This window comes from Triticum aestivum, chromosome 1A, assembly GCF_018294505.1.
Source record: "Triticum aestivum cultivar Chinese Spring chromosome 1A, IWGSC CS RefSeq v2.1, whole genome shotgun sequence".
In the NCBI taxonomy this organism is placed as follows: Eukaryota; Viridiplantae; Streptophyta; class Magnoliopsida; order Poales; family Poaceae; genus Triticum; species Triticum aestivum.
In genome coordinates, this window is record NC_057794.1 from 24,519,107 (window position 1) to 24,532,652 (window position 13,546).

The 13,546-nt window shown below is 43.6% G+C and overlaps 1 pseudogene; it reads right to left on the minus strand.

Moving 5' to 3' along the window:
• Nucleotides 1-344: 344 nt before the first annotated feature.
• LOC123077687 (wax ester synthase/diacylglycerol acyltransferase 11-like) lies at nucleotides 345-8,110 on the minus strand (annotated as a pseudogene).
• Nucleotides 8,111-13,546: the final 5,436 nt, after the last annotated feature.

Consider the following 13,546-nt stretch of genomic DNA (forward strand, 5'->3'; position numbering starts at 1 on the left):
ATTACACTGAGTTTTCTTTTTGATAATTTTCCCTATTTCTTATGTAATAAAGTATTTCTTAATCATTTCAGATAAAATTTTACAAAAATACCCTTGTAGCAAACTGGCAATTTCTCTCAAGTCTACTATGTAGTCTGTAGTATGTACCTGGCTCAATCGAAGCCAAAATTTATCCTCTGTTCTTTATGTTCGCCTTACAAATATGTTGCTGGTTTTTGGTACGAACAATCCGTTTGAATGGACACCAGCAAAATTCTCCTATGTGCTTATTAAGTACACATGTGTAGGACTTAAAGTGGTTCGCTGATCGATCCAATTAATTCCCCTTCCATCATCGATTGTCATTAAATTCTTGAAGCCTCATCCTTGATGATCCTAAGGGACTCGGTGAAGTCATCCAAAAGTTGACCATGATCTGGAAAGTGTGCCTCATCAACAGCTAGAATTACCTTGATGGTGTTACTGTAACTCTGGTAGTGCACCGTCAGAGCCTATGCACACAGGAAGCATTAATCTCCATTAGGTACCAAAGGGAGTACACAAAAGTAAATTCTACTACTATAGTACTTCTCTTTTCTTTCTGAGAGCGACTTAAGAGTAGACTTTGTAATGTGAGATTATGGCTGGACTGCGACTACTTACTTCTGGCGGACCGTAGACGCTAGGCGCAATGGAGACAACTGGGTGCCCATAGAACTCTACCTGCTTTGCTGGCCCAATCATGTTCGAAAATGATATGGTCGTGTGTGATATCATACGGTGGAAAATAACACCTGCAGCCTACTTGGATTGACAACCATGGAACTGAATTGGATTAATAATTGTTAATATGTTTGATTAGAAAATCACATTAATTAGTTAGTTTGTTAATTAGATGCTTGCTCTCCTTTTTGAAAAACATATTCTACAGACAACCGTATACAAGTACAAACACTAGTAGAAAAAACCCCATCTGTCCCGGTTGATAAGGGCCTTTTGTCCCGGTTCTGGAATCGGGACTAATGGGTCGGTACTAATGCCCTAGATCTTTAGTCCCGGTTCTAACACGAACCGGGACATATGGTCCTCCACGTGGCCGGTGAGCCGAGCCCAGGCAGGGGGGCCTTTGGTCCCGGTTGGCGGCACCAAAAGGCATCCACGCGTCAGCATTCCAGTGGCTGGAGTTTTTGTTTTTATTTGAAAGGGGGGGGGGGGGGGGGGGTTTTGGGGGGTTAATTTAGGTGTTTCATTTATTGTGTTAGCTAGCTAATTAATAGAGAGAAGAGTGTCCTCTCTTATGTCCGTGCTTGGTCGACGCTACGTACTATACATAGAGAGGCCCTCGACACGCTAGCTAGTAAGAAAATGAAGGGAACCATTAAGTACAGAAGTTCGTCATGCATACCGAGAGAAGTGATCGATCGACCTCTCCTTCTCCGAGAGATTGGTCGAACAACAAGTTTTCGTATTATCTATCCGACGCTACTGGCTACATACATATATATACAATATGTAAGATCTCTTAATTACAATCCCCTAGCTAGCATTTGAAATCAACTTCCGCATGGTATTCTCCGGCTTTATTGATGACGTGGTCAAGAAAGAATCCCGCTAATTCCTCTTGAATTACTTTGATGCGATCTTGTGGTAGGAGTTCATCCCGCATCTGCCACGTCTAATTTGAAGAAGGGGGTTAATACATATATATGAATGAAACTCAACAGAAATGATGATGTAATAAAATGAAATTGTGAATATTATTGCTTATGCACTTCATACTGTCTTTTAGAGTAGCCCCGCTTATTTTTTAAAGTGGCGTTGTAGATGAACTCGCACACGTAGTATCCACAGTAATTATTTCCTTGTTTCTGCCACAAGCACTTTACGAGAAATAGAGGTCAATCAAACTGCTAATAAAGCATTATAAATGGCATTGATGAAAGTATAGCTATAGAATCAACGGAAGATGCGCGCAAATAGCTAGCTAGTAGTACTTACTTTCGGGTATGTAAATCGCAGCTCCTTCGGTAGTCCTGGAGCTTGTGCGGTGAACTGTTTCCAAACCCTGCAAGACAAAGAAAATAATTATAATGCGCGCAACTAGCTAGCTAGATTTCCTTCTCTTCTTTAGTAAGAGCGTAGCCGGCAGGACCTTCATACTGCTTTGGAGGCATGCCGTCTTTTTCGTGCAAACGTTGCAGGTCCTCCCGTGCCTCAGCTGTATCTTTTGTCTTCCCATACACGCCCAAGAAGCCTAGCAGGTTCAGCAAAGGTTCTTCGTCACGTGCATCACGTCGATCGAAGAGCGGACCTCTAGGTCTTTCCAGTAGGGTAGGTCCCAAAATATAGATTTCTTCTTCCACATGGGCGCGTGTCCCCCAGCGTCACTCGGAACAGCTAGTCCGCCGGGATCCTTTCCAAAGATTACGTGTAAATCATTGACCATAGCAAGTACGTGATCACCGGTACGCATGGCGGGCTTCTACCGGTGATCTGCCTCGCCTTTGAAATGCTTGTCTTTCTTTCGACATTGATGGTTGGTCGAAATAAATCGACGATGGCCCAGGTACACATTCTTCCTGCAGCTTCCCAGGTATATACTATCGGTGTCAAGTAAACAATGCGTGCATGCGTGGTATCCCTTATTTGTCTGTCCTGAAAGATTACTGAGAGCGGGCCAATCGTTGATGGTCACGAACAGCAACGCCTTTAGGTCAAATTCTTCCTGTTTGTGCTCATCCCACGTACGTACACCGTTTCCATTCCACAGCTGTAAAAGTTCTTCAACTAATGGCCTTAGGTACATATCAATGTCGTTGCCGGGTTGCTTAGGGCCTTGGATGAGAACTGGCATCATAATGAACTTCCGCTTCATGCACATCCAAGGAGGAAGGTTATACATACATAGAGTCACGGGTCAGGTGCTTTGATTGCTGCTCTGCTCCCCGAAAGGATTAATGCCATCCGCGCTTAAAGCAAACCATACGTTCCTTGGGTCACTTGCAAACTCATCCCAGTACTTTCTCTCGACTTTTCTCCACTGCGACCCGTCAGCGGGTGCTCTCAACTTCTCGTCTTTCTTACGGCCCTCACTGTGCCATCGCATCAACTTGGCATGCTCTCCGTTTCTGAACAGACGTTTCAAACGTGGTATTATAGGTTCATACCACATCACCTTCGCAGGAACCCTCTTCCTAGGGGCTCGCCGTCAACATCACCAGGGTCATCTCGTCTGATCTTATACCGTAATGCACCGCATACCGGGCATGCGTTCTGATCCTTGTACGCACCGCGGTAGAGGATGCAGTCTTTAGGGCATGCGTGTATCTTCTGCACCTCCAATCCTAGAGGGCACACGACCTTCTTTGCTGCGTATGTACTGTCGGGCAATTCGTTATCCTTTGGAAGCTTTTTCTTCAATATTTTCAGTAGCTTCTTAAATCCTTTGTCAGGCACAGCATTCTCTGCCTTCCACTGCAGCAATTCCAGTACGGTACCGAGCTTTGTGTTGCCATCTTCGCAATTGGGGTATAACCCTTTTTTGTGGTCCTCTAACATGCGATCGAACTTCAGCTTCTCCTTTTGACTTTCGCATTGCGTCTTTGCATCGACAATGACCCGGCGGAGATCATCATCATCGGGCACATCGTCTGGTTCCTCTTGATCTTCAGCAGCTTCGCCCGTTGCAGCATCATCGTGCACATCGTTTGGTTCCTCTTGATGTTCAGTAGCATCACTGTATTCAGGGGGCACATAGTTGTCATCGTACTCTTTTTCTTCGCCGTCTTCCATCATAACCCCTATTTCTCCGTGCCTCGTCCAAACATTATAGTGTGGCATGAAACCCTTGTAAAGCAGGTGGGTGTGAAGGATTTTCCGGTCAGAGTAAGACTTCGTATTCCCACATATAGGGCATGGACAACACATAAAACCATTCTGCTTGTTTGCCTCAGCCACTTCGAGAAAATCATGCACGCCCTTAATGTACTCGGAGGTGTGTCTTGAACCGTACATCCATTGCCGGTTCATCTGCGTGCATTATATATAATTAATAGAAGTTCATCATCACATTAAAACCAAAGTACATACATAGTTCTCATCTAATAACATAAAGCTCTGCAGAGCATCTAAATTAATTAAACCATACATTAAAACTATGTAAAACATTTCAATGCGAAAACAAATGCGACCATAATCGCAACCAATGTAACAACGGATCCAACGGCATAATGATATCAAGCCTCGGTATGAATGGCATATTTTCTAATCTTTCTAATCTTCAAGCGCATTGCATCCATCTTGATCTTGTGATCATCGACGACATCCGCAATATGCAACTCCAATATCATCTTCTCTTCCTCAATTTTTTTTATTTTTTCCTTCAAGAAATTGTTTTCTTCTTCAACTAAATTTAACCTCTCGACAATAGGGTCGGTTGGAATTTCTGGTTCAACAACCTCCTAGATAAATAAAATCTATGTCACGTTGGTCGGCATAATTGTCATGAACAATAAATGAACCATCAGTGATGAAAAGATAATATATACCACATCCGAATCATAGACAGGACGAGGGTCGACGGGGGCGGATACCAGAACCATCGCACTATATAAGATGCAATAATAAAAGTAAGAAAATTATACAAGTATCTATATAAACATACAAGTAAGAATTTTTTTCCTTTCAGAAAGAAGATAAGAACAAGAGGCTCACCACGGTGGTGCCGGCGACGAGATCGGCGCGGGCGATCGACGGCGGTGAAGACGGGGACGGGACGTGACGGACCGCTAAACCTAGACAAATATTGAGGAAAATAGAGCTTGAAGGTCGAGCTTGGAGAGGAGAAAGCTTAAGTAGTGTGGCTCGGGCATTCCATCGAACACCTCGTGTGCATAGGAGGTGAGCTAGAGCACCACAAAGCTCTCTCCTCGCCGGCCAGGAAAAACAGAGCAGTGGGAGTGCTCTGCTCGCGGGCGAGGGGTATATATAGGCATTTAATTGGTCCCGGTTCGTGGCCCGAACCGGGACTAAAGTGCAGACTTTGGTCCCGGTTCAGGCCACCAACCGGGACCAATGGTGGTGGGCCAGGAGCGAGGCACGTTGGTCCCGGTTCGACCCACCAACCGGGACCAAAAAGTCCAGACGAACCGGGACCAATGGCCCACGTGGCCCGGCCGGCCCCCGGGGCTCACGAACCGGGTCCAATGCCTCCATGGGTCCCAGTTCTGAATTGAACCGGGACTAATGAGCTGACCTGGCCTGAATCATTGCCCCCTTTTGTACTAGTGAAACTAAAGGACCAGCAAATCGTTATACCTTCACACCAAGAGTTTTGATTATAACTTCGGCAAGCATATGCGTAAACATCACTTCCAGTGAGCTTTTCTTCCTATCAGCAATCTTTTTGGCCTTGTGAATATATTCAAGTGGATCTTTGTGCACAACAATCTGAAATGGTAGGATTATGTAGCCAAGTTGATTTCTCCGTGTCACATCGTTGCTCTTACCAGACTCCATCATATTGACATATTCCTGCTCAGAACGGTAAAAGAATTAAATACTGATACACTACAAAATAAAAGTGCTGAGGACCGAGCATGTTTCTGTATGTCTTACAAATAGACATTCCTTGGCCAAAAAAAGTTTTACCTGTAGGCTACTAGTTGGCCTGATGTTCACAAGGAGGATCGATCGCAAACATATAATTTTGGTATTAGTGTCACCTAACAAATATGGAAGAGATAGCGGATAGTTAGTAAATGTATATATTATATTACTCCTAATTATACAATTTCTGGTTTACTAATCTTAATATATATCTTACTCCCTAGATTGATGGAATCTAAAAAAAATCCTAGAAAACCATGTTCAACTTTGTCAAAATTAATAATCCCTCGGTTACATTTTATAAGATTTATTGTTTTTTCCTAAAGTCCAAACTTTTGATCTTTGACCAAGTTTAAAAAATAACTACACTACTAAATAAACCAGATATGAATAACAGATGTTGATTGTTTCATGATGCATCTATTAAAATCAATATGATTCAGTATAACAGATGTTGATTGTTTTTCTATAAACTTGATCCAAGATACAAGTGTTTTACTTTTGGAAAGAAAATGTACCTTATAACATATAAAGGATGTAGTAGAAAAAAATCATTATACATACTAACGAATAAACACGCAATAAAAACATATTCCATGATAGATTTTTCTTGTGTGAAGAGGACATCTACTCATAATTTTTGTCTATTGTAAATATTATTATATTGACCCACAATAGCTAGATGTCAGTCGACAAGACTTTTGGTTTTGGGTCAGTCTCTTTTGAAGTTCGCCGGAGGAAGGCCTGAGGGAAGGAAGGAGAAGGAACAAGCTCGCCGGAGGGCTACCCCAACATCTATCTTAGGGTGGGGGTGTGGCAGCACAATGGTGGTGCAACTTTGCCGGAGAAAATCTCCGTCAGTGCCGGGGCTAGAGGGATGGCCGGGGGGGGGGGGAGGGCAGGAGGCGGAGGGCAGCATGACGGTGGGCCGCAGTTGTGGGGAGGACGGTGCGGGAGCGTCGCCGGCAACATGCGGTTAGTCCGGCTTCGGCTGGGCGGTTTGAAGGAAGGAGATGAGCTGGAGGAAGAAGAAGAATTGCCCATGGTTGGATCTGCATCCGATGTCCCAAAACAATTGGCTGACCCAAATTCGAAAATCAGGCAAATTACATCTAGCCATTCTCATATTTATCAGTACATTCACAAAATTAGTATGATATTATTGTAAGAGAAAGAGAGAGGATATGTTGTTACAAAGATCTGACTACACATTTTTAGGATATCATCAAAGGACGGAGGCAGTAATAGCGCTAGCAGCATAATATCTAAATTCTATACTGTAGTATATACTTCGGAAAAGAAAATCATAGTACATGAAAGAGCAGTTACCAGATTTTCGGAAATAGTATCGCGACAGAGCAGCGGAAGTCACTCCAACTATCACCACTGTTTCAAATAGCCCGCTATAGCTCCGCTATAGCACGCTATAGCGTTTACAAAAGGTCTTGCGCTAAGAGATTTTGGTCCAAACAAATGAACAAACATTTTAAATAGCGCGCTATAGCTCCGTTATAGCACGCTATAGCATTTGAAAGAGGTCCGGCGCTAAGATGCTTAGCGCGCTATTTAAAACTTTGACTATCACATCGTTCACAGTCTGCACATGCAAACACGATAAAATGGAGAGATGTTGCTATATATAGGAATCGATCGATGACGGTGCACGTACGTACGCAGTTCATGGCATGTTTCAGGAGCTTGACGTCGTCGAGGCTAAGGCTCCGGTGCACGAAGCGCTTGCGGCGGGGGAGCTCGCCGCCGCCGCCGTCGGCAGGCTTGAACAGTGTCTGTGGGTCCCTGACGAACATGATTGTGGCGACGAAGAGCGTCACGTCCACCACGGTGTGCCACGCGAGCATGGCATACGACCAAGCCCACGTGACGAACGCCAGAGCGCCTGCAGACCACGGGGGCCGCTGTCGCGCGTAGATGGCGCCAGAGCGAGCGGGCAGCGCCGGCATGGCCGGCAGCCTCGACGGGTCGGCGGCGCTGCGCGGGGACGCCATGAGGAGGGTGAGCAGCGACATGCCGTCGCCGAGGGAGTGATGCACACGGATCACCACGGTGGACGTCGCCTCAGTGGTCGGGTAGTTGAGGAAGTGGAGCTCCCAGAGCGGCCGGGAGCGGTCCATGGGCGCCGTGGACAGCGAGGCCACGTAGTCCTCCACGGCCTTATCCGGGTCGGACGCCACGGCGGCGCCGTCCAGCAGTGGGGAGGTGATGTGTCATCCAAGTTCAACGCCGACGCGTGCACCCACCGTGGTGGCTTGCCGTCTTTGGTCACCTGGATGCTGTGGAACCGCGGGTGTCGCGCGAGCTGGGTCTCGATGCCGCCGCGGAGGACGGGGATGTTTAGGGGCACCCCAAGCCCCATGCTGACGACGATGTAGAAGCCGTCCATCAGCCTCCCGGTAGGGCTCACCGGCCCCTCATCCGCCGGCGGCCAGTCGCCGGACGTTGCTCTTGAGGCGTTGATGGAGAGTGAAGGCTGCCTTCGTGCAGTACTACCACCAGCGTCCTCCATTTTCACTTTCGTACGCGCTCGATTGGTCCTTGCATGCATCGGTCGGCTCTGAAATTAATTTTGTACTATGTACGCTCGGTTCCTATAAATAGGACAGGAAGACTGACGTGCGCCCGGGCAAAATGCACTTGCTAAGGCTGGTTGCAATGGGGAGTATCATATACTAGCACCATGCATACGATATTAGTATATGTACTACATCCGTAATGCATAGCATCATATGTTGATATCATAGTTGATTATATTTATTGACATGCATGACATAAAGTAGCACATCATTTAATATGATACGGTATCATGATATGATACTCAAGCTTCTCTTTTTTCATTTAATTCTATGACACATCATCAAGATTGCTTAGTTGGAATGCATGATACAACCGTACTACACTGTCCCGTTAATAAATGTTATTTTGAAGCACTGTTTTTTTCTCAGTGTAGAAGAGCATGCTCTATCCAACGTAATCAAAAGACCGATCTAATGAAAAAGACTAGACAATATATTTATACGTCAGGCCCAAATATGGAGTGAAAGTGGGTTGCAATTTAATTGTGTCAGTCGGGTCTGAACACAAGACCTCTTGTATCTGATATCATGTAGAAGTGTATGCTCTAGTTAATGCAACCAAAAGACCGATCTAATGAAAGAGACTAAACAGTACATTTATATGTCAAGACTAAGACCACCACATATGTCACTTCTTCATGAAAATTTACACATGGGTAGATCATTCCACTAGTAGAAAAGGGGGCGTTTGTCCCGGTTCGTAAGGGCCTTTAGTCAACCGGGACATAAACATGAACCGGGACTAAATGGGTCGTTACTATACCTCCCACCTTTAGTCCCGGTTCAAACACGAACCGGGACAGATGGGCCTCCACGTGGCCGCTGCGGGCAGCCAGGCAGGGGGGGGGGGCTTTGGTCACGGTTGGTGACATAAACCGGGACCAAAAGGCTACCACGCGTCAGCAGCTGGCTGGAGCTGAGCTTTTTCTTTTTTTTTTAATAAAAAAGTAGCTGGTTTAGGGGTTTTGGGGGTTAATTTTAGGTTGTTATTAGCTAGCTAATAGAGAGAAGTGTCCTCTCTTATATCTTCGTCCTTGATTTACCAACGCTACTGCTTTCATTTCACCCGCTGATATATAATAACTCATGCATGCTAGCTAGCATCATACATGTCCTACTAATCATCATATATAATAACAAGTCCTACTAATCATGCATCATCATACAACTTCTACTCGTTATTAATAATAAGCACACGATCATCATCCTCATAGTCATCGAACCCAACCCTACATAATTGTTCTTAGCACATGATCATCAGTATCAGATAGGACCTAAACACCCTTAAGAAAATAGCATAAAACAATATAGACCTTGACTCTCCATTATGAAGAATGGAGATCATCCTGTCTCCAATTCTTGCGCTTCGCTTCCTTTTCCTTCCAAGAAGCTCCTTACGACTGTCCATACATTTTTTCCATTCTTTGATTGTCATGTCTCCACTTCTGTTAGAAATCCGGTATGGACAATTGAGATTCGTAGGATGACCTGGATATATGTTCAAAACACGAAGGCTGCCATTCTGATACATCAAATGAGGCACACAATCCTCTGGGATTCTCTGTTGAAAAACATAGTAATAACTTCGTAGTTAGCTATGATGTATTAGTTTTAGAAGTATGCAAAAAGATGCACGAATGACGTAATAGTAAAAAATCTTACCAGGGTATCTCCATGGTAGTTACCGTAGTTCAACACGTGCACTAGTGGCACGTATTGACCATAATGTTGAGGAGTTCGATTATAGACATTGTAATTCTCAAGATCTCTACAAAATGCTATCAGATGATTTTTCTCCTTATAAGTTAATTCGGAGCCATCGGTGTAGTGGGTTATGTCTACCATCTTCCACACATTCTTTGAAAAATCAAAATAAGCTGTCAACTATTTTGAAATAAACAATATAAATTACTTAATAACTATGTTAAGCTAGCTCACATGGAGGAAGAATTGGAGGTGTATCCACAAGGACCCAAATGTCCATATTGTCTTGCTCGATTGTAGGATCACCAAGATCCATGGTGACAAGCATACCCTCATCAAAACCATACATCTTGCAAAGTGCTTCCCAATTTTTGCAATCAAAATGGGTTACACTCTCAGCATTGAACAACTTTACTTTGAAATCCACACCATGATGGGTCCTTACGATAATTTTTTTGGTTTCCACACTTTCATGGTCTTCAAAACCCATCCTCTCCAAGACATAGCGTCTTGCATAGCATGGGATAAGCTAGTCGAATTGGAAAAGATGAAAAATACACGTTGAAATACTTGAAGTCATGCTTAATTACGTAAAAAACACTTGTCGTTGTTGCGTACCGTTTCAACTTCGAAGGTCTCCTCGAGCTTAATGCTGAAGCGCCGATCTTCGTCCAGCTCAATGAACCTGTCGCACATACCTCGGTCGTCGTGGCACCAGTCGCACTCCGCCGGGCGACTTTCGTCGTCCGATGATGACATTTCCTACATTCATAATTCAAAGATTAAACTTGTACAATAAAATATATAAACTACAAAAACTAAATTAGACAATTATTATTCATCACGGGTTGACTATCGGTCTGTCGAGTCTTTTCTTGAAAACTCTCAGCTCACGTGCTGTATACATTCGACCGTTGGTGATGGTCGCTCCTCCATTCGTCCCCGAGTGCATTACACCAAAATGTCTAGCACACGGGAACGAAGGAGAAGCGACCCCCACGACAACAGTCGGGATTCTTCGTCCTCTCATATATGGTGGAGACTTGACAGACTTAAAGTTAACCCGAAATATCGTTTAATTTTCTTTCTAAAGAAGGATTTGGCTGTGGTCTCACCTCGAGGTCGGAGGGGGCCGGTGACGGGGACGACGACGGGGATGATGGAGGGGGGATCGCCTAGATTTCTGTGAAAACAAAAACCCTATAAGCTATCAACTAATCATATGCATACGCCTTGCATTTTGGCATTCAAAGTAGGAGTACTTTTCCAATATGAGCATTCAATAAGCAAAACCAAATCATAAAATAAAGTAGTATTCAAATTAGCATGCATTCAATTATAAGCAAAAGTACATCATCTCTTGTGTCCGTACATTGTCGAATATTATCACTAATACTCCTCGAATACTATCATACATATAGGATCACTAATACAGCTAGAACCGTAGCGCTCGACGGGTATCGGCGCGGGCGGTGGACACCCAAAGAGAAGGAACCATCATAGGATCATAGCTCCAGTGAGATCCCTGAAGAACCTGCCAGGTATTGTCGAACCTACCCTCCAATGCAACCATGTAGCGACGGACGTGCTCGTCCTACTCGCTGACACGGTGACGTACCACCTCCGCAGTGTCCGGAAGCCTCGGCACCGTCACTGGCCCACGCGACCGCCACCAAACAAGGATCAGGTCAACAACGGGCTGCCTCCTCACCAACCTACGTCCCCCGGAAGGTAGCACCTCCCAATACCAGCCCGGCGGAACCCAGTCCCGAACATGATCATGATCAAGCAGGCCTCCACCGCCGAGTCGACGACGACGAGGATGCGGGATAGGCATCGCCGACGTCGATGCGAGAACTACTTCTATATATATTTAAATAAAGTAGTTTTATTAATTAAATCAACTAGTTCAACTACTAACCACTTACTATAAATAAATAAAGTAGTACTTACTAAAAACAAACTACTTCTATATATAGTAAAATAAAGTAGTTTATTAAATAAAACAAACTACTTCTATATATTGTAAAATCAACTAGCTAGTTCAACTATATATGAAGCACTTACTATAAATAAAATAAAGTAGTACTTACTAAAAATAAACTATGAACAAAAGTACAATAGAAAAAAAATCATAAAATCCTATGAACAGAAAAAAATCATAAAAATTTGACATATTCGATCTTTGCATATATATATAAACATACAAACATGCATATTCAACAATAATATCATCAAAAAAATCTATTAACAGAAAAAAATCTAACACAATATGAACAAATTAATTACACAATATGAAAAAAAATCTAACAGAAAAATCTATGAATTACACATCTGAATTAGTACACATCTAACAAAAAAATCTATGAACTACAACAAAATCTAACAAAAAAATCTAAAAAAAATCTAACCGAAATATCTATGAATTACACATCTGAATTAGTACACATCTAACAAAAAAATCTATGAACTACAACAAAATCTAACACATGTAAATTAACTACTACTATCATCACATCAAATTAGCATCTGAATTTGCTCACGGCGACGGTGTCGGGGACGGCGACGGCGACGCGAGGTGCGGGCGCGGGGCGGGGCGGGGCGGCGACGGCGTCGGGGCGGCGCAGGACCGTCAGGGGGCATTGGTCCCGGTTGGTGCCACGAACCGGGACCAATGCCCATCTTTAGTCCCGGTTGGTGCCGCCAACCAGGACCAAAGGCCTTGTGCTGCCCCGCGTCAAAAGTTTAGTCCCACCTCGTTAGCTGAGAGAGCTCGAGAGTGGTTTATAAGCGCTGCTGCGCCCACCCTCTCGAGCTCCTCTCAATTGCAGGCTTTCGGACCTAACCGTGTGCTGTGTGCGTGTGGGCTTATTGGGCCTCCTGCGGGCCTGAATCCTGGCCCATGGTAGGGTTTCAAGTCGTATTCAGGCCGTGGGGGCCCAGTAGGTGGCACTTTTTTTGTTTTTTGTTTTCTTTGTTGCTATATTTATTTTATTTTGTTTCTACTTACAACAAAATACTTATTGTTGCTATTTTTATTTATTTTTAATTATTTTTCTTTTAGGTCACAAAAATTATAAACTTTCTGTTAGTGCCATTAGTTTTCAAATTTGAATAGTTAAAATTACTGTGTTTAATATTACTGTGTTTAAAATTCAAAGTTTTTTTTCCAGTTTTTTTGTTTTGTTTTTTGCATTATTTATTTTCTTTTGCTTTTTTCTTTTAGGTCAGCAAAATTATAAACTTTCTGTTAGTGCCATTAGTTTTAGAAAAAATATATTATTTTTTGTTTTTTTGTTGCTTTATTTATTTTATTTTGTTTCTACTTACAACAAAATACTTATTCTTGCTATTTTTATTTATTTTATTAAAGTTTATTTTTAATTATTTTTCTTTTAGGTCGCAAAAATTATAAACTTTCTCAGCTAGCGAAGGTGGGCATTGGTCCCGGTTGTTGCCACCAACCGGTACCAATGCAGTTGATTCTTTCTGCAGCTGTTTTTTAGTCCCACCTCGCCAAGCGAGAGGCACTCGCAGCGGTTTATAAGCCCTGAGTGCAGAGACGATGAAGAAGAGGCTGAATGCTCACCTGCACGTTGCTTAGCTTCAAGCCTTGAGGATTAGCGTAGACTGCACGGAGCTATGTGCAGTGCAGTTTACACCAT